The 20,276-nt window shown below is 41.4% G+C and overlaps 1 protein-coding gene across 2 annotated transcripts in view; it reads left to right on the forward strand.

The window, feature by feature from the left end:
- Positions 1-6,363: 6,363 nt before the first annotated feature.
- The window catches only part of mid2 (midline 2), a 146,444-nt gene continuing 132,531 nt past the window's right edge, over positions 6,364-20,276 (forward strand). For both annotated transcript variants that reach the window (XM_054792557.1, XM_054792555.1), the window contains exon 1: positions 6,364-6,588. The gene's annotated coding sequence lies outside the window, so the exon portion shown is untranslated. The remainder of the gene's footprint in view (positions 6,589-20,276) is intronic.

Consider the following 20,276-nt stretch of genomic DNA (forward strand, 5'->3'; position numbering starts at 1 on the left):
AAAAGCATCGCATAAAAGATCTGACACTGTGTGCATGTGGATAATCTCTCAGTGCTCCTTGGAACTGACATCACATCATTTATTTGCGTTTTCTTTCTTTTAGAACGCAGACTAACTGTGCTTCATAGAGCTGGGAAATTGAACCAAAATTGCCAGCAGCATTAGCAGAATACTAAGAAAGGATTCTCCAAACACGTCTCTTTAACAGTGCCCCTATTTTTACTTAATTACACCATCGTCCCCACAACAGATCAACAGAAGAATGGCTGTGTTTATTTACAAGGTTCCTGTGTTTTGCTGATGACTGAGGCGTGTAAAAATGGAGTCAAAGACAACACAGGCTGGTGAACGTTGCTATTCATCCCGTGCTGGGATTGTTTGGTGACTGATTGACGGCTGCTGCTAAATGCTCTGCAAATGTTTGTTTGTTCCTGCTGGAGCACTCACAGTTTGTGTGTGGCCAGTCTGGGGGGGATGTACGTCTCAATGGCGCATAAAGGGGGGAATATGCTACTGATGCAAAAAGACTAAAATACTGTGGATTGTGAGGTTGTTTCAATGGGTTTTTCACAATAGTAGGATATCTCACCATTTTACTATTGACTCTCTGGGGACAATATCAGAAACGAAACTTCACAATGTACAACACTACAGGTATATGTTGGAATCCATGTTTCCCTCCGTGAACCGCAGACCTCCGTAGCCGGCAGGATGCACTCATGCAGCCTCAAACCATGACGCCGCCACAACCGTGCTGGACTGTAGGCAAGACACTCCCTTGTGTTGGCAGCTATTTCCACAATAATGGCTGTGTGTTGGGTTACTTTCGGTGGATACACTGCTGTACAAGCTGTACACAGACTACTCTGAAATATAACCAATTCAATTTCAAGTGTTGTCCCTTCAGACGATACACTGCAATAAAAATTCTTGCCGACATTTGAGGGGTGTACAGTAGGGGTGTCAGCAGATGAAGTGATGCGCGAGATTGGGTCCACGAGAACGAGATTTTAGCTTTGATTTTATTATTTCTATTATTGTCATTTTAAGTACAATGAAAAAATATGACTCGACAAACAAACTTTTTTAATGTCACTTAAACGTACTCAACGATGCAGGTGCGTTTTGAAATGTTTATTGTCCCACAAACTGACACTAAACGATATTATTGTCAACAAAGACCCAATAAATGTCATGATAAAATAGAATAATAATAATAATATATCATAATAACTCAATATTTCCTTTTATATGACATCGTTCACTGTAAAGTTGCCCACGCCTAGTGAACAGTAATCCCTCGCCACTTCGCGCTTCCAATTTCAAGGCTTCACTCTATCACGGTTTTGCAAAAATATATTAACAAATCAGCTGTTTCGTGGTAGAATATGGACTATAAAATAGTCCAAAATAATCAATTTAAGTACATTTTATACACTTTTTTTCTAAATTATTATTTATTAATAATTTAGAAAAAAAAAATATTTTATTAATAATTTTGTTTTTTTCAAGCATAAAAATGGCTAAATTAACTAAAATACAAATATGCTGTATGGCGAGCCTAGCTAAAACTCAACTCTGAAACCACAAATGTCACTTCCTGTCCGCCCCCGACTCAGCTCCCCTGGCACCCGAACACATTTACAGCAACACACACAAGCATGAGTGTTATTTATATCTTAAATGGTTTATTTTCTCTTGTAACTACTAGGGGTGTCACAAGATCTCACGAGATTAAAACGTGATTTCTCATTCAGAAAAAAAAGGTCTCGTGGCCACTGGGCCTGGGATGATAAAAAATGTATTAATCACACAATAAATGAAAATGAATTGGATATTTTTGCCTCCAAACAGGCAGGAAGAGGACCCCGTTTGGGCATTGCTTTCAGCAACCACAGAACAACAGCATGAATGGAGTGAGCCCTTCTGTCAGTCATACAGTCTCTGACTCAGTGGGTGGAGGCGGGGCGGCTAGGATACACACTGAGTGCAGAAGAGTGTAAAGTAGGAGACATTATATGAGTAGATGGCAATATATTGTCATATATTGTTTCTATCTGTTAATGTAAGTAATGTTAAAACCTTGTCTCGTCTCGTAGACTCGACATGACACGCCTCACATCTGCTATGCTGGGTAATATGACTCTAAAGGTGACTATGGTGTCATTTCATGTCGAGAGTGTTCTAATAATGTTAAAAACAGTATTTAGAAGGTTGTAAACAGGTTTTCTGTGCTCTAACCACAAAAATATTTGATTTATAAATATGGAATCTTTATATGGTTGGGTCTGGAACTAATTAACCGCGATAAACAGGGGCTTACTGTACTGGCTTTTGTGGCATACTGTATAAAAGGTGACAGCAACACACAGACTTGTGCTTATTGATGAATGTGCACTTGTGTCTGAATGTGTTTTTGGTTTTGTAACTGCAATGATTTAGTCACTGTGCCTACACAAGCAGTTAGACGCTGCCAGGTCACACTGCATGACGCACAAAACAGTTTTAAGCCTTTCCCTCTCATGTGCGTCAAACAAAGCAGCATGATGTTCTTCAGTGTGATGCAGGCCTGCGGTTGTGGTTCGCCACAACACTCAAGCACAATGCAGTCCGGACATTGTGTTTCATTCTCGACGCCGGTAGCCGCTTGGAGAACAATGTTGCGCGTCACACTAAATGTACTTGTGATGGATGAATTGTCAACAACAGCCCAACATCTACTCGCTCTAAATGAGTGACAAATGGGAACGTCTTCATTATAGCTGCTAGTTGGGTCGTTGCAAAACAAATGGATCACAAAGGAAGAATCCAGTCGTTTTTAAGGAACATCTGACCCACCATGTTTGAGGTCGTACACTCACCGATTTCAACTCACTGAGAATTCCACTGATTTTAAATGACATTAGACACAAAATGGCCCATGTCAGTGCGGTCGTCATGAGTTTGAATATGTGCCCCTTTCTTCACCTCTTTTTACCAATCACAATTTTCATAGCAACACACAACAGTTCCATGCATGTTTTAGATAAAAACAAAGACAACAGAGTAGCATAATGTTAGATCAACTTAATTAGTGTTGAACTAGCAAAATGCTCCAGAACCAGCGATATTGAATGGTAGATTTTTTGAAACTTCAAAATGGTGAAGAGAAAGTGGTCAAAGGTCAGCGCTCACAGATTACATTCAAGACTATTTTCTTCTCTTTGTTAATCTGCTCACGACTCGTGCTGCATAGTTGATAATCATCATAGGGAATTCATGCCGTTTTTCCCACGCCTCTTCATTTCTGCACTATGTACACCAGAGAGTTTGGTAGACAACGTGCAGCCATGACTCCTTGGTTTGAGGCCCGAGCAGCGAGGAACACGCTCCTATTGAGGGTGTTATCATGAGCTCACGCATCTGAGGCAGGCAAGTCCAGGGCAGAGTAGATAAAAAACCACTGAGTAGTTTATGTTAATGTTTGGTCCCTTAAAACCTTCCATTGTCAGGTTTTACAAGTAAACCTCCAAAAGATAGCCCCCCCTTTTCCCGAGTGCGGGCTTAACACCAGTCAAGTATCTCAGTCACGCCTTGTTACATTTCCCAATCCCCTTTTCTCCAGTAGCACTTCGGTCTGGATGTATTGATATCCCATAATCTCTCTCTCGCTGGCTGGAAATGAGAATACACACTGCACAACCGAGGCTTTTGAGCCTGGCACACACAAGGAATCAATCAGCGGTCAGTCAATCACACATCAACTGAAGTACATTGTGGTGCGATGATTGAAATCCTCCCTCACTGACAAACTGGGACACTTTATGGAATAAAGGCTTATTAATGCCTTTGCTAGTATAGAAACATCAGGTCCGTTACCGCATGATCCGGACTATAAGTCGCGCTAGACTATAAGTCACATTTTTTGGGGGGGAAATTTAATTTATAAAATCAGAGCCCAAGAACAGACATTTCATCTTGAAAGGCAAATTATAGTAATAACAATAAAACGGAGAACAACAGGCTAAATTGGCACCTGTTAACGTAACGTGAATAGGCGGTATGTTAACGTAACGTATTAGTAGTTATTCAGATCACGATAGCCTAAACAACACATCATAACTAGCTTACTTGCAGCTTGTAATCTGCAGAATATGATTTTCTTTTTGGGGGCATTTGTGTTCCTTGTTTATCAATTGTCTTTATGAGTTGATGTTTACATTGACAATTCTCAGTCGTAAGGGAGTGATAAGAGTAGCAGATACTGGCACACAAGCCTAGAGCGCCCTCTTGTGGCTGTCAGTGTGAAAAAAATATATCCTGTATAAGTTGCTCCGGTGTGTAAGTCGCAGGACCAGACAAACCATGAAAAAAAGTGCGACATATAATCCGGAAAGTCAGCATTCTACTTTCAGGTGATCTTCTTCACTGTTAATAAGTGATGGCTTCGCAGGGACGCCACACTGTCATCGGCAGCGTGCATTCGCTTGAAGCAAAGGACAGTCGACAGGTTGCACACACATTGCTCGGTGAAATATCTAAACTCGGCATCCCCATCGGGCATTTACAGAAGCGTCACGCATCAATAGCCGGAATATAAAGTGCTTACACAGTGAGAGGAGGAGGCTCAACTGCTGCCAGTTTTTATTTACACTGTGATGTTTCAACATGTCCAAATATGGACGACTAAAAAGTGTTCAGTATGTTTTTATCTGTATTGGCACAGACTTCCTGAGCTCCTCGTTGCACTAACTGCACTCTTGCTCTAAGGGGCTAATAATGTCCGACATTTCATATTTGAATGGGCCAAAACATTAGACACAACTTATTATGAAGCAGTGCAGGTCTGCACCACGGCAAAGCACACGAGACAGCAGAAATATGAAAAGAAAATACACGGCAGAAGTAACGAAGAGCAGCGTCTGCTGTCCCCGATGTGGGGGCGCCCCATATAGCGCCAGGGCACAACAGAAGTAATTTAAAGACACATTTTCTGGTCTATACCTTGTCCTTGAACAAATCTCTCCAGTCACGCATTTATAATTCTCCTCTGCGTTCCTTATGGCGCATGGTGGCAGAAGCAATCACATTAATTACATGACTTTATTTGATATGAATGACTTTGGTGTCTTTCTAGTGATTTCTTTCCTTTCTTTCTGACACTCATCACTGTGTTGATGTTCATCAACACAGTGATGTGCGATACCACTGATTCAGTTTCCGATACGATACTGAGTGAAATTCAGCCTTGTATCGGCGATACCAATCGGATACCGATGCTTTGGGCGAATTCAACAGTGCCTGGCAAATGTTTTAAAGTTGTGTATTTCATATCATAGCATAAAGAATACAAGACATTTCATTTATTTATTAATTACATCAATTTTTCATTGAAATAGATTAATAATGTAATAATTACTTCAAGTAATTTATTTATTTTAAACCCTGAAGTATATAGCGAGAGCGGGATGATTCACAATACAGCCGAGCGAATATGAAAAAACATAAAACAGAAAAAAACAGAAAAACAGAAAAAACAGAGGACAGAATCATATAAAATACATGAAAATTGAAAGTAAGTAAAATAATAAACCCATTAATATAAGTGATGAATTATTAAGAACCACTGTAAGAATGAAAACTTTTTTCACAATTCACACCTCTTATGATCCGTAATCATTTCAACAGTTAGCGCGACTGACTGAGGTATCAAAAGTATTGCTATTTTGATTTGAGACTCGATTTTAAAGCATTGACAGCTGCTAGCGGAAATGTATATATATCAGTATTGAGCCGCACATCACTACCACCGAAAAACACCAAAAAGGCTGTAAACCAAGGGGACACACTGCTCAGTTGTTATTAAAGTGTGTTCAGTGTTCTTTTTATTTATTTGTGCACAACTGAATCCTAATCTGAAGCCTTACAAAGCACACCTGGAAGAACAACTGAGAATCCTCAATACTCACCTTCGCATTGTCGATGTAAGAAAGATTATACACATACCTGCATACTTTATGCATACAGACACTTTAGAATGCTTTTTGGCCCATTGTCTACACAAAACCTTATTTTGGTTGTTTTTGCCTTTGTGGTTTTGTTCAGTTCCGTATTGCATTAATTTCTTCTTCAGACTGATTCTGATGGGAGAAAATGACCGTACATTAGGGATTATAGCGCCACCTGTTGCTTCGGAGCGCACCTAACAGAACGCAATTGCGTTTTGATGTGGTCAAATGCTCATAAAAACATGAAACGAAGAGTAAAAATGTCATACATATGATTATAACATAGATGTGATTTTAAATATAATAAATAAAGGGGTAGGGAGCTGATCCGGGAGTGAGATGAGCTCTTTTTCCTGCTCCCTAGTGGGCTGGTTACGAGTCCACGCCGGGGGAGCGTTCACTTCGTGGAGAGAGCCACTGGTCGAGGACGCTTCAAGTGATCCATTCCAAACCCTCTTCAGACATCTTTTGGGGTGCCGCCATCCACACAACCCACGGCGTTATTCGTTTGTGATCCACGGACAAACTTCTGTCTGCCTAAAGAGCTTTGAATCCTGTCAAGTGGGGAGCTGTCACGCCGCGCTGTTTGGATGAGGATACAGTGAGTACCACGCGCCGTGGAATAATAATGTTTACGTGCGAATGGCCAGCTTTAATTGTCTTCTTGATGCGAAGTAATGAAATGTATCAATGTAACTACTAGTAGCATCGACATAACTGTTTTAATCTGTCGGTCTTGCATGCTAATGTTGCTTATAATGACTCCTGGAAGTGTCACTGATTGACAATGACGTTTGCTTTTGCACTTTCCACGAGTTTACAAGCACAATCTAACGGTCTCCGTCAAAACTGAGCATTGTTGTCGTTACTAAGGCATCACTTTGGATACACCTTTTGTAGTGGATCTCATTAGATTGTGCAGGTGTACCTAATATAGTGAGCAGTCAGAGTATGCCACTGAGGCTCTGGTGACACCAGCGGAGGAGCTAAAATGTCATTTCTGCATCATTAATGAAGCATGCCCAAACAATGAGGAGTAGGTGTTGGTTAATGTTGGCCAACCATAAAGGCACACCCCATCCATCCATCCATCCATCCATCCATTTTATACCACTTGTCCTCATTAGGGTGAGCTGGAGACTTTGGCATTTGGGAGGAAGCCGGAGTACCTGGAAAAAAGCCCCACTCTTAAATTACCCACAACTACTGTGAATAGCAGACACATGCGATTTATAAGAATAATAGTGTGCAAGAATAATATATAAGTGCCACACTGAGTTGTCAGTTAACTGAGTTGTTAAACAGTCTGGTTGAAAATGATTTATTGTCCTAATGGGGCTCTGCCAGTGGAGCCTGCGTATAACTGACATCTACCATTCATCATGCATCTGCTCTGGCTGTCCTTCCATGCCTGGTGCACCAACCCCTAATTGCGCCCTGCGCTGCAGCAGCATCAGCTCCACCACATGCAAGGAGGTTTATGGGCTGCTGTGTTGATGCTGCAGGTGCACCGATGCCTGCGTGGAGGCATACTGTACCTGTTGCCTTCGTTTCATCGCTAAGTGAAGCGTGCCCAACTGTTATACTGTACTTGCAGTTAAATTGGCGTCATAGTTAGTTTGTTGCGAGTAGTCTGGACCATATATAATGTAAGCCTCTAAAGCCAAACACCGCTGAGGTTGTACGTGTCGGAATTTGAGCAAAAATTCTAAAATAAAAATAAACATGTGCCTCAAAAGTAAAGTGTTTTTGGGCTTTTTGCTACAGAATGCTACAGTTAACACCTTTTTTTAATTAGCCGCATAGCCTCCCATAGCCTGCGCAGGGTCACAATACACTGGCGTTAACAGCAGTGGCTGGAGGCAACCTCTTCATTTAGTTTTTAACTCCATTGGACGGCAGTAGCTGCATTCGAAAATGAGTGGTCTTCATCCAGAGGCTTTATCTACCTCTGCGTGTGCCGTAAAATGTTGATTGCACTTCTTAGCTGTTGGTGTGAAGCAAGTCACGTGGTCAAAGAGAGCTATGCCTTGCTTTCCACTTCATCATGCACGCCTAATCATTATGATAGTTGAAGAGGTTATATACAGGATACAGTCAAACCTTGCTTTTTGCACGAATGATTCGTTTTTTGTCAAAAATCCTTGGCAAAAGTTTGCCTCGATTTCTGCACACTGTCTTGGTTTTCTTACAGTATTGCACGTAACAAAGTGGTCCGTTTGACCTGTACGGCGTCATTCCGAGAAATCGAGTGTCCCAACAACTCACTGTCCGTGCATTGTTTATTGCGTGTGACTGCTAAATAACCCGCCACGGGGCCAAAGATATTTGCAAGTGCCTGCAAAATGAGAAAAAAACTTTGAATTTGATCTGGCCAGGATGTACAGGAAGTCTGCATCAACAATAAGTCCCATCCATTTTGTCATTTATAATTATTTTGCATTTTTTGGGAAAACATGGGAAAAAGTACCTTGGTTTTTGTACGTTTGGGTTTTTGTTGAACCTTTTAAAACAAATTTAATTTAAAACAAAAACCGATGTGACCGTGGTTGCTTCCTGTAAACACCCGTCTTCTGTCCCTCGTTTATTGTGGTTAATTGGCTCCAAAACCGACTTCGATAAATGAATTTCCGCAATGTAGGATTTCGTATTTACAAATAGAATATTTTTGTAGTTGGAGCATAGAAAACATGTTTAAGACCATCTGAATATGTTTTTTAGCGTTACTAAAGCCCTCTAGACATTAAATAACACTCCTTTAGTTACCTTTACGCTTGTATTACCCAATGTAGTAAACATAGTAATTGAAATGTAATAAGACAACAATGTAATAACAACATCACAGATGTTATGCATTATATTTGGACTTCTTCCAGAGGAATAAGCTCACTCTTTTGGACTGTCTTGCGTGTTCGACTGATCTAAATCTAATTGAGAACATTTGGGGATGGATGGCAAGGAAAGTTTACAAAAATGGACGTCAGTGCCAGACAATGGATGCCCTCCGTGAAACCATCTTCACCAAATGGAGCACTGGCATCAAGCATGCCCAAACCCATTTTTGAGGTGGTTAACAAGAATGGCACAGCTATATTTGCATTACTTTTTGCATTGAATTGTATTAAAATGTTACATGTCCTCTCCTCAAATTAAGACAAAATAGCTCAGTCCTCATTTTATTCAACTGTCAGAACAGCTAATCGTTGGTCTTGTCTGTTGCAATCAGTGCTCATAGCTCTCCAAAGTAGAAATCCTGCTTTCATTGTTGGTTGCTGTTTATTAACAAGTGATGCTAGTTGGGAAGTGAATGTGCCATTTCTCCAAAGTGTCAGCCCCACACTGGTGCTCTCTCTTGGAGCCCAATCAAACAGCAAGGAGGGGCCTGGGAAGAATCAAAGTCCATCTTACTGCAGCGAGAGGAGCACATTTGATGACACTTATCATGTGAAGGATTAGATTATGTAAGCTTTCTTTCTGCACTGGGTATATTATTAGAGCATAGCTAATGGTTCAGTGTGTAATTCAGAGAAATGCTTAAAAGAACTGCAGCGGATAATTTCAGTGGTGGTGTTCTATGCTGAAGGGCTCAACTGACTGTTTTTAGAAACCCTGCTTCCTACCACAACGAGAAAAGCCTGTTTCCTCAGGTTTTTCCATCCAATTATATACTTTTTCTTAGTGCATTCTTAAAAGGTTTTGTTTATGAATTTTGCTGGCTCAGACTGACAGGCAGGTCAGCACAGACCACATCCATTATAGTCTATGAAAGTTTCTCATGCATATCATCCAAATGTGTTTGCATGTCTAGGGCCCTGTTTGTATGCAGCATTGCATATTTGTCAATAAGGCCGCCATGAAAACACCCTGAGGGGGAGGCATAATGTGACTCCACTGGCAACAGACCTACTAGTTTTCCTCATTACTCATCAGCTGTGTATTATTCAATTATGAGGTCCTCAACGTTCAAGCTGAGCTTATTGGAGTGGAAAACCGTGCCACTGATTGATAAGTGGGCAACTTAGCTCTCAATTTGCTGTCCAAGGAAGGCAGATGGCTTGTGGAGGTGGTGCACTGACGTGGCAGGAGTTTCTTCAAGGATGCACACAGTTACAGCAGAGAAATGCATGAACTGACTTTACAAAAAAGGAGCCCGCCATAGAGGTCGAAGGTTAACTTATAGGGTTTTTTTCTACACTATAACAATGACAGCCTGTCAAACCGTGAGCACAAAGACCTTTATCGGGGCGTTGTGCTGACAAACAGTCAACAGTCAGATAAAGAGGCAAGGGAGCAAGATGGGGGGCTCAGCATGTGCCTATGGGTGGTGGAATCCGCTCTGTCATCTCGTAGCGGATACAATTCTTCAGCTGTCAGGTGTTTTTCCAATCTCACTGGTGGCCTTTTTCTTGGCTGAACGCGGGACCAAGCTGTCGGTCAGATTTGCGCCGTGTGAGCCAATGCTGGGAGGGTATTCGTATCCTCTGGGGAACTACAAATCCCCCGATAGTGAGCATGCACACAAATGAAGACATGCATGTGGAACCTCCGCCAAAGACTGAAGTCGGGTCATTGGAGGGTTAGCACAATTAAATTACTAATTCGGGAAGTAGTTTTAGAAAGAAAAGTGCTTTACGTTATATAATATGCTTAGTGTAAATAATGCATGCATGCATAATGACTTTCAGAGCATGTGCCGTCCCTAATGATGATCCTATCTTGCTATACTTGCGTTTGTTTTGCTTTTTTTTGCCATTTTGTTAAATTAGCAGGAAATTAGAATAGAACGAGCCAGTGAAACCTACATATTAAATACCTCTAAAGTTTGTACAATTTGGTCAACCGACCTGCATTTACAGGAAAAATGTGCCTTAAAAGTCCAAGCAAATCTCGCGAGACTTCAGCTCAGCAGGTGTCTGAAGCAGACCCATTCACCTGGTGGCCCGCGCTTCAGGTTGTCTCACTCCCATTTCTTCTTTTTGCATTTTGAAGCTCTACTTAGAACCTCCTTGAGTTCCAACAGTGCAAAATGTAAATTCTTCTGCAATTTTTAAACTGATGTTATAATTTTGATTAGGAGTGTATATAAAATCAACAACTTTGGCCTCAGTATTGACCCTTGGGGTACACCACAAACTATATCCAAGCTTGATGATGTACAGTATGTTCTCAGCCTCATCAATTGCTTCCTGTTTATTAAGTAACTTTTCAACCAATTCAAAACCGCCCCCTCATGCTGTTGCATTAAAACTCTCACATTGTATGCGAAAATTAAGAAAAAAAATTGCTGTTTTCTGGCCTCGTAGTGACTTTCTGCTTATTGAGGAAAGTAGATTTACTGTAAAGTCCTATTCTGCAGCTCTGTAAGACGTAACACGATTCTGTACTGCTTATCTTTCACACGTCTTCTGCTGACTTGATCGAACTGTTAATTATCAGGCTCATGGAAAGCAACAGGAAAATTAGAAGATGCCTTAACCGAGGCTGTGCTTCGTCTTTGAAAGGAGCATTGAGTCGTCTTGTAAATCTCAATTAATGAGTAATCACCCATAGTGTGTGTGCGTGTGCGCAGCTTCTCTTGACATTCTTGTAGCGTAAGTATGGTGATTAACTCTGCCGTCACACTGACATGCCTCTCACAATTACAAGCTGCTATCTGAACACTCTTTATATTGTCGGGAAGCCAGAGAGTCACTTTGTGCCGCTGTGCCCTTTGGGTTATAATGTATCAAATACTGTCCCTTTTAGCATGTATCTCACATCAACCCCACATAGCAGACGGCTTGTTTTACTCAATAATTCAACTATGCATCTGGGGAAGACCTGAGGGATCACCCTCATTGATCTGTGTCATCTTAGCGCTTCCCACTGAAGACTCTATCTTCTACTCTTTTAATAATAATAAAAAAGTCTGGTTCGGATAAAACTGCAACCATTGTTTTCATATTGAAATAAATTTGAGGCTAACTAGGTTAGGTTAGCTGACTAGCTAGCGGCCGTCCCTGGAGCATAAGAATTGTGCAATGTGATGTAAACAAAGAATAATAGGAGTGTAAAGGTGATTTTATGGTGTTATTTCATGTCTACAGGGCTCGAACAATGTTAGAAACCGTATTTTGAAAGTCATAAACCGGTCTTCTATGCTCTTAACTTTGAAAATAAATATGACTAATAATAGGCTGTGTTCAACCACAAAACAGCTTGGTTTATTAATTACAGTCGTCCCTTGTTTACCACAGTTAATTGGTCCCAGACCCGAATGTGATAGGTGAATTTCCATGAAGTAGGATTCAATATTAATAAACGGAATATTTTCGTAGTTAGGCCATAGAAAACCTGTTTATGACTTTCTAAATGCGGTTCTTAACAGTATTAGAGCCCTGTAGACATGAAATAACACGCCTATAGTCACTTTTACACTCCTATTATTCTTTGTTTACGTTACATTTCGCAGGCTACGAGATCACTGCAGGGCCACAAAAGTCGGCTGCAGCTAGCATAGCTAGGTAGTTAGCCCCTCAATTTAGTTATTCCAAATGTAGGACAAACGTACCACTTCCACACTGGTATGAGAGGACATCCTTTTTTTCCCCACTTGATCTCAGCCATGGCATGTTGGCTCGGCTCTGTTGGCTCAGTAGCTTCAGTCTCCACGCAGTGTGAAAGGTAGTTTAATCTAACGTCACGTGTCATAACATTACTGATGCCTAGTGGCCACAATACTACAATATAACTTGGTGAAGCTGCAAAATTCAAACCGCAAAGTGTCGAGGGACGACGAGCCTATCTCCTTTTGAGAGACCAAATACAGCACGACTCTATTACATCTTTTTATGTTGTGCTCTGCGTAGTCCACGCATTACTGTAGCCCCTGCTGCACCATAGCGTGTGTGACAAACACATCTTTGAACGTTGGCTGGCGTCCACCTCCACCACGGGGCTTTTCACACTCCAAACAAAGGCTTGCACTGTTGCACCACGTTCCTCTCTGCTCTCTCCCAGCGCTGAAAAAGGATGCCTGCTCTCGGGGGGGGGAAGCCCAATAAAAGTGAGCTCACATGCAGCATTAGCATCCTGGGAAAATGAGTTTGTGGGGAAAAAAAACGAGACTAAAAAGCATTCCCCGGCGCCCCCCTTTATTATGCAGCTGTGTTGAGGAGATGATGTGAGATGAAATATGCTTCCATGCCGTCAGTGTGTTGGTGGTTATCAGAAAGATGCTCGTACTGTGTGTTTTTTGTCTTTTATATGTGCTCTAATATTTAACTGTTTAAATAAGCATACCTGTAAAACAGCACAATCTCCCCTTTTTGACCACAGAGAACAGAGTGGTTTGGTTCAAAGCTATTTTCCATGTGATGTATATTTCTTTGATTCCTGCTTTATATCTTGCACAACGTGGGATGAAAAACATTCTGTCCTCTTGCTGAAAACAGTTTGGAAATGAATTTTCCGAGTGTCTTTGATGGCTGACAGTGTGCACCTCACGGCGCAAAGGTTCCAATCCTCCTGCCTGCCTGATGCCGCCTTTCTGAGTCCACGTGTTCTTCTTGTGCCTGCATGAGGGCTTTCTTAAAGTGTGCCAGGCCATCAAACACAATCATCTTCATCATCAGGAGCCACAAAGAAAGACAAACATGCAATCTAAGACTCTAAATTGCCTGCAGGTGTGAATGTTTAAGCTTTTAAGAAGAAAAAGGCCTCGTCTCCTTCAACGCCACAAAATTGGCGGTGAGGAATTTGCTTGAGAGCACCAAACATGGGACATTGAAAGGTGGAAGAAAGTTTTATTCTCCGATCAGAACAAATGAAACCTTGACGGTCCTGTGGCTATGGCCTGTGGGGTTCCCCATGTGTCAATCTTGGGACCCCTATTGTTCAATCTGTACATGCTTCCTTTAGGCCAGCTAATAAGCAGCTGCAGTGTGTCCTACCACAACTATGCAGACGACACTCAGATCTACGTGTCACTGACGACCGGTGAGCACGGTGCCGCAGTTTCACTGCATCAAACAGATCAGTGTGTGGACGCAAAACAACTTTCTCCAGCTAAACTCGGACAAAACTGAAATCATTGTCTTTGGCCCACAGAAACAAAAAGAAAGTTTCATCAGCCACCTTGAGACTTTCTCTAAAGCCTAATAATCAGGTGAGAAATCTAAGGGTATTAATGGACTTAGATCTGAACTTTAACAGCAATATTAAATCAATAACATAATCATCTTAATTACCACCCTAAAAAACATTTCCAAAATCAAGGGAATAGTGCCTAAGCCAGATTTAGAGAGACTAATCCATGTCTTTGTCTCCAGCCTTCTCACCGGGCTTTCTAAACGAGCAGTAAAACAACTGCGGTACATCCAGAATGCTGCTGCTCGAGTCCTGACTGGAACCAGGAAATATGACCATATTATTAGCCCAGTACTCAGGTCTCTGCACTGGCTTCCTGTCGCTCACAAAATAGACTTTACACAGAGAATATACTTTTACACAGCCCTGCTTGTGTACAAGTCTTTTCGTGGTCTTGCGCCAAGGTACATCTCTGACATGTTAGAGCCACGTAAACCATCTTGAGCTCAAATTGTGCTTTATAAACAAACTTAACTTGCCTTGCATGGCTTGCTTTGCTGTTCCCGCGAGCATCCTGGAAACACTGGTATCAAGCACGCCCCAACCAATTATTTTAGGTGATTAAGCTACTCATTACTGACTTCTTTTTTCAACGTTTATTTATGTTTTACGGGTTTTTTTGTTGTTGTTTTTTTAGAGCTACGTTCTTAAACTTTTGATCAACTGATGGACAGCCTATTTCACTTAAATGCTTGATTGCAATAGATTGCGTACTGATTTTTTTTGTCTCACTCCCATTTCTTCTTTTTGCATTTTGAAGCTCTACTTAAAACCTCCAACAGTGCAATTCTTGCAATTCTTCAACTGGTCTTAAATTTTGATCAGGAGTGCACTTTGTCCTTTTTACAATTAATAATGGAATGGAATGGAATGGAAGTGTAATAATCAGTAGTGTCGTTTTCCATTAGCAGGGCATGCTTGCAATAGAGTCTATCCTGTTCTGGTCACATGTCAGATGTCACTATTGTAGGTGTCTATCTCACATTGTGATGAGGCATCACATGTCCTGATAAAATATACTTTCTGGTCATTTTGTGGCAGAGAGTTTGTGGTTCGGTCCTGCTCGCTCCCTGAGATTCAATATGTCCTTTTTAAAAATGCACAAGTAGGGCAAGCGAGGCGCACAGCCTTTGCGTGACTTTCTGCAGGAGCTCACCGTCCCTTTGGGTGGTCAGGCAATCGATGAAAGATTCACTTAAAAGCAGACCTACTTTACCTTTCTGAGTAAACATCCAACAAGCACCACAATCTTGAAAGATATGAGTAAATAATGAGGTCTATTTGGGCTATATACCACACTGATCACACCACCTTGTTTTTTTTACATTTCGTGACCAGCAGCTGATGTAATCTCTTCCAGGCGCAGCAGGTCTGACCTTGAAGTCGCTGCCCCCCTGGCGGGCTTAATAGAGGAAGTGGACTTTTAGGGCGAGAGCTAACACAAGATGTCTAGCATGGCAAATGAACATTTAAGTCCCATTAAAAGGGTTGGATAAAAGTAACAGAAGTTTAGTGTGAAGAAAAATGACTTCATAAAATGTGTACAGGCATAACGTGCTTTCCTGTACCACCCGCACACGGGGAGAACATGCAAACTCCACACAGAAATGCCCAAGGGAGAATCGAACCGAGGTCTTCCTGATGTCCAGGCTGTTACTGTATTGGCCAACGTGCTAACCACTAGACCACCGTGTAGCCCCCCCATGACAACATACCATTAGCAATTGGAGTCAGTTATTCACAAAAATTGCATTTTCCGTAATGGGATCTAGCTCCATGTTTTTAGAATCATTTGTTGTCTAACTATGATGACAATTCCAAAGGTCCCCTATTTTTTCATATTCCAAATCATAGTATCCGGAATTATTCCATTATCTGGATCAGTCTTTGATATTTTGTAGAACCTGTAGGAAACGTGTCCTGTATTTTTCTTCTGGCCCTTTTTTTGTGGAGTTCTATGCACAAATGCGGAAAACGGTCCTATCTCGCAATGTTAAAGAAAAAATCCTGGATCTTCCACATCCCATTTCTGACCATTCTAGAAATTTTCATTCAAATCCACTCAGAACGTTTCAAGTTATTTTGCACACAAACACACAAACAGATAAAAACATAACCTCTGCGCTTGGCGGAGGTAATAATGCTCAGAATTGACACAGTCAATGTGTTTATTATTATTTTGCTGTGCAATTGTGCTACATCATACTGAGGAGTGTTTCTAATATTTGCCCCCTTAAGTTGCTAAAACAGCAGGACGGCAGGACGGGGCAGTCATATAGGAATGAACACTAAGACCATGTCCACACAAACACGGATATTTTCAAAAGCGCACGTTTTCCGCTCACCGGTGTCAAAAACAGAATCTCCTTCCACAAAGTTGTGTTTCAAATCTATTTCTGTCCACCCGAATACGCATTCACAGGCTGTCACACACATGCCAAGATAATGGCACCATGGACTCAAGGCTCCGTTTTTACGGAGAAAAACCTACGTTTGCGTGTGGATGAGAGGCCAAAACGCATAGAAAAATATGTGTTTTTTTTAAATCCGTATTTGCGTGGACATGGCCTAAGGAGGACATGTGAGTGGACAGAGGGTACCCTCCTCTTAAAGCCACCAGTAGCAATTACAGTACATACCCACAAGAGCCGTGTCTTTGTGCCCTCAAGACAAGGCCTGTTTCATTATGCATTTCCCAGCATATGGCTGCCACTAGTTGCTGCATATTGAATTTCCACCTCAACAAAAGCTTGCCGTTCAATACTGCAGCCAGATAGACGAGACAGCCAAGTCAGGTTGAAGTCTCTTATTTCTACGGCTGATACACAACATAGACAAATATATTAGGACTCGTGGCTGGAGCTTCTGCGTGGAAAGCTGGCTTTAGGAGTGTGTTTCGTTCTTAGCTTTTATGAAGCTAAGTGGAAAACCTTGCCCAAATTGTGTGGTGTTTGCATGCATTGTATGTGTGCATGGTATGTCCTTATTGTCTCCAATGTTAAAATAAAGACAGCATGTGAATGAAAGGTATGCCTTTATGTATGTCTTTCCTACAGACACTAGAGGGCACTATGGATATGTTATTCCATCAAATATTCTTTCCTCTCTCACCATTCAAACACATTGGGCTGATTTAGTTAGGTCATGTGCAAAGTGGAAGTGGGAATCAGGTTTATCTGTTTCATAATCCATGGGAATTGGAATGTGTGTGTTTGCTTGCATGTGTCAAAGAGATCACACTTTTGCATGTGGAATAATGTTGCCAACGCACTGTGGATGTAAGTGCAACATAAGTAATGTTATGGTGCGTCGTGTGTCAGTGCAGCAAAGATGTAAGTGAGGGTATCCGTGTGTTTGCTCTGAAAAGACGATGATTTCCCAGCTTGTGTCAAATGCATAATTTGTGTCTTGCAGTAATCTGTTCCATGGGTGGGATTTGCTTCGTTTTCTCTGGTTCCGTTCCTTTCCTCCTACTCTCCCTATCATTTTATTCCCTCTGCTTTCCTTCCCTTTCCATCCAACTTTTTCATTTTCTGCTCATAGATTTCTTTGCCCTTTCATTTGCTTGCAAATCCAGGAAATAGCCGCCGCCAAAGGGGCCATAGTTTGCAGTGGTGCTTTGTTATGTAATAGATAGATAGATAGACACGTTATTGATCTCCTAGAGAAATTCACAATAACGTATTAACCAGAGGTGGGAGAAGGTCAGCGTTTTGCAAATCTCAAGTAAAGACGTGTAAGTCCAAGTCAGGCTTGAAATTTTCGAGTCCTTACAAGTAGGGTTGTGAACAATAAACCGAAGCGACAAGCGAGAGATGCGGCTGCGTCGTTAGCAGCCTCCTGGACGGATAAGAAGAACCAGCCATAAATCCTCAGATGAATGGATTGTAGAGACGTGCACAGTACGTCTCTTAAACGGGAAAGATTTGCAACACATCAACAAAACATATGTCCATTATAGCAATCTAATTGATCTTATTTAGTATGTATTGTTATTGTTATTAAAACTAAGACAGGAACAACATCAAATCAAGCCACCATCCACCAGTAGCAGCCTGAGATGCCCATCATCACTCAGCCATGTCATCAAATCACACCATTATGCATTCCCACATAGTATCAGCATTTGGGCACCAATAAGAGGTGAAAGAAAAATGGGAAATTAAATACAGTATAGCAGTCGATCTGTGCAGCGAGGGAGAAAGTTAGGCCGGCGAACAAAGTGAGACAATTTATTTTAAAGTGTTTTCTGATTACAGAAAACACTTGCTTGGGGATGTGATTTATACATTTGAAAATACTATAGGAGTGCCACTTTTATAGAATTGGCTTTTTATTTTATAATGTAAGATTAATGTCTACATATCGAATCGAATCGTATCGTTTGTACTCCGTATAGAATCGTATTGAATCGTATCTTAACCCGTGTATCTGCACTGTTTAGTGTCTCCCAAATGACACGCCGTTTTTAATTGTTTCATTTTTTAAATAAAATAAGAAAAAGTGTCCTGACATAGCATTCTGGATTTATGTCATCCGCACATTCGCTGTTTGTTCGTAAACCTGATTGGGTGCTAATCGATGCATTCAATGAGGCCGATTCAAAGGGATACGCTGTAGCCTTGCTTGAAATTACATAATGATGGCGTTAGTTGAATACACAAGTCATCCGACTAAGGTCCGGGTCATGTCAAATTCCAAGTCAAGTTGCAAGTCTTTGATGATATTGTCAAGTCGCGTCCAAAATCATCGAAATTGTTGCGTGACTTGAGCCTACACCTCTGGTATTAACAGATGACCTGTTGCTGTATGTCCCATCAGGCTGGTCCTCCATCGTGTCCTCGCCAACGCTGCTGTGTGTATCTTACGTCACCCTGTCCACATCAGAACCAACAAATCAATTGCAGAGGATGCTCTGGTCACTTTTAAAGTAGTGCTCTCCAGTATTTATCCTCGCTAATTAGCGCACTTCATGGTCAAGAGAGAGCTGTCTGCTAAGTTGTTTGTGTGCCTGCCTGTGATGACTCACTCAGCAAGCCCAAAACAAGCCCATTAAAACTCATTTGGCAACACAAGGAAAGCAGATTCATTGCCCATATAATTAAAAAAAACAAACAACTAGTAGTTGATTTTATTTGCTGCAACAACAGCGCAGTAAAGGAGCTTTTACATACCGGGATTAGTAAGGGGAGGTTTGTTGGTTAAGTGATTTATAGAGTGTGATATAATTAAGAAGACTATTAGAAGTGGGCTCGGGGCAGCTGCACACTTCAGTGGAGTGCATTGCTAGCTCAGCAAAAGTTCATCCTCCAAAGGCTTCCAAGGAAAACTATGACATGGCACTTTCTCTTCCTCCTGCAAGGATTAAAACTTCTTAATTGGCGCTGATTAGTAATGCAAATGGAGACGCCAATATACCCAGTTGTAAAACTACAGATTCAATTAAATTAATGCATGCAAGAGCTGTGGCGTTCTCTTGGGGCTCAACAATGAGCAATGAAGTGCTTCAAGCGTCACAGTTTCACGCTGAAATGCGAAGTCACGTCACTTGGCTTTCATGATTCAATAGTCTTGTACATGCTGATTAATATCTGTGATAATGAACAAATCCAGATGCTGATGAAGCAACCATTGCCTTTTGAGATGGTGCTATTCCAGTGGCGGGCGGTACGTTTGGTACCTGGGCTTTTAGTCGAGACTTAATTGGACAAAATTATTTTCAGTAGACACTGATTTAAATAAATAAATAAAAGTGCCGTACCGGGGCCTCCAGCCACGGTCGCCCATGTTAAGCAGTGATGTTTTGGCAGCCATTTTATAATCTTTTGGACAAATACTGATACCACATGGGAATGATTGGTAAGATCTGATGACATTATTGAGTGCTAATGTGCATATTTGTTCTGTGCAAGGTAATAATCTCCAGGCTCGTACTGGTGGATGGTGGGTCTGTATTCATTTTGTGGTTTTAATTTGATGTTGTTCCTGCCTAGGTTCACACAATACATAATAAATTAGATTGCTATAATGTAGGATACCTCCTCGTTCCGCCGAAGATTTATGGGAACACGAGCCGTGGGATCGTCCAAAATCACACACTACTCGTCACATTTTAGTCATCAAAAAGCCATGTTTAGCTTGTCACCGTTTTAGTCATGGAGT

This window comes from Dunckerocampus dactyliophorus, chromosome 11 (assembly GCF_027744805.1).
Source record: "Dunckerocampus dactyliophorus isolate RoL2022-P2 chromosome 11, RoL_Ddac_1.1, whole genome shotgun sequence".
NCBI lineage: Eukaryota > Metazoa > Chordata > Actinopteri > Syngnathiformes > Syngnathidae > Dunckerocampus > Dunckerocampus dactyliophorus.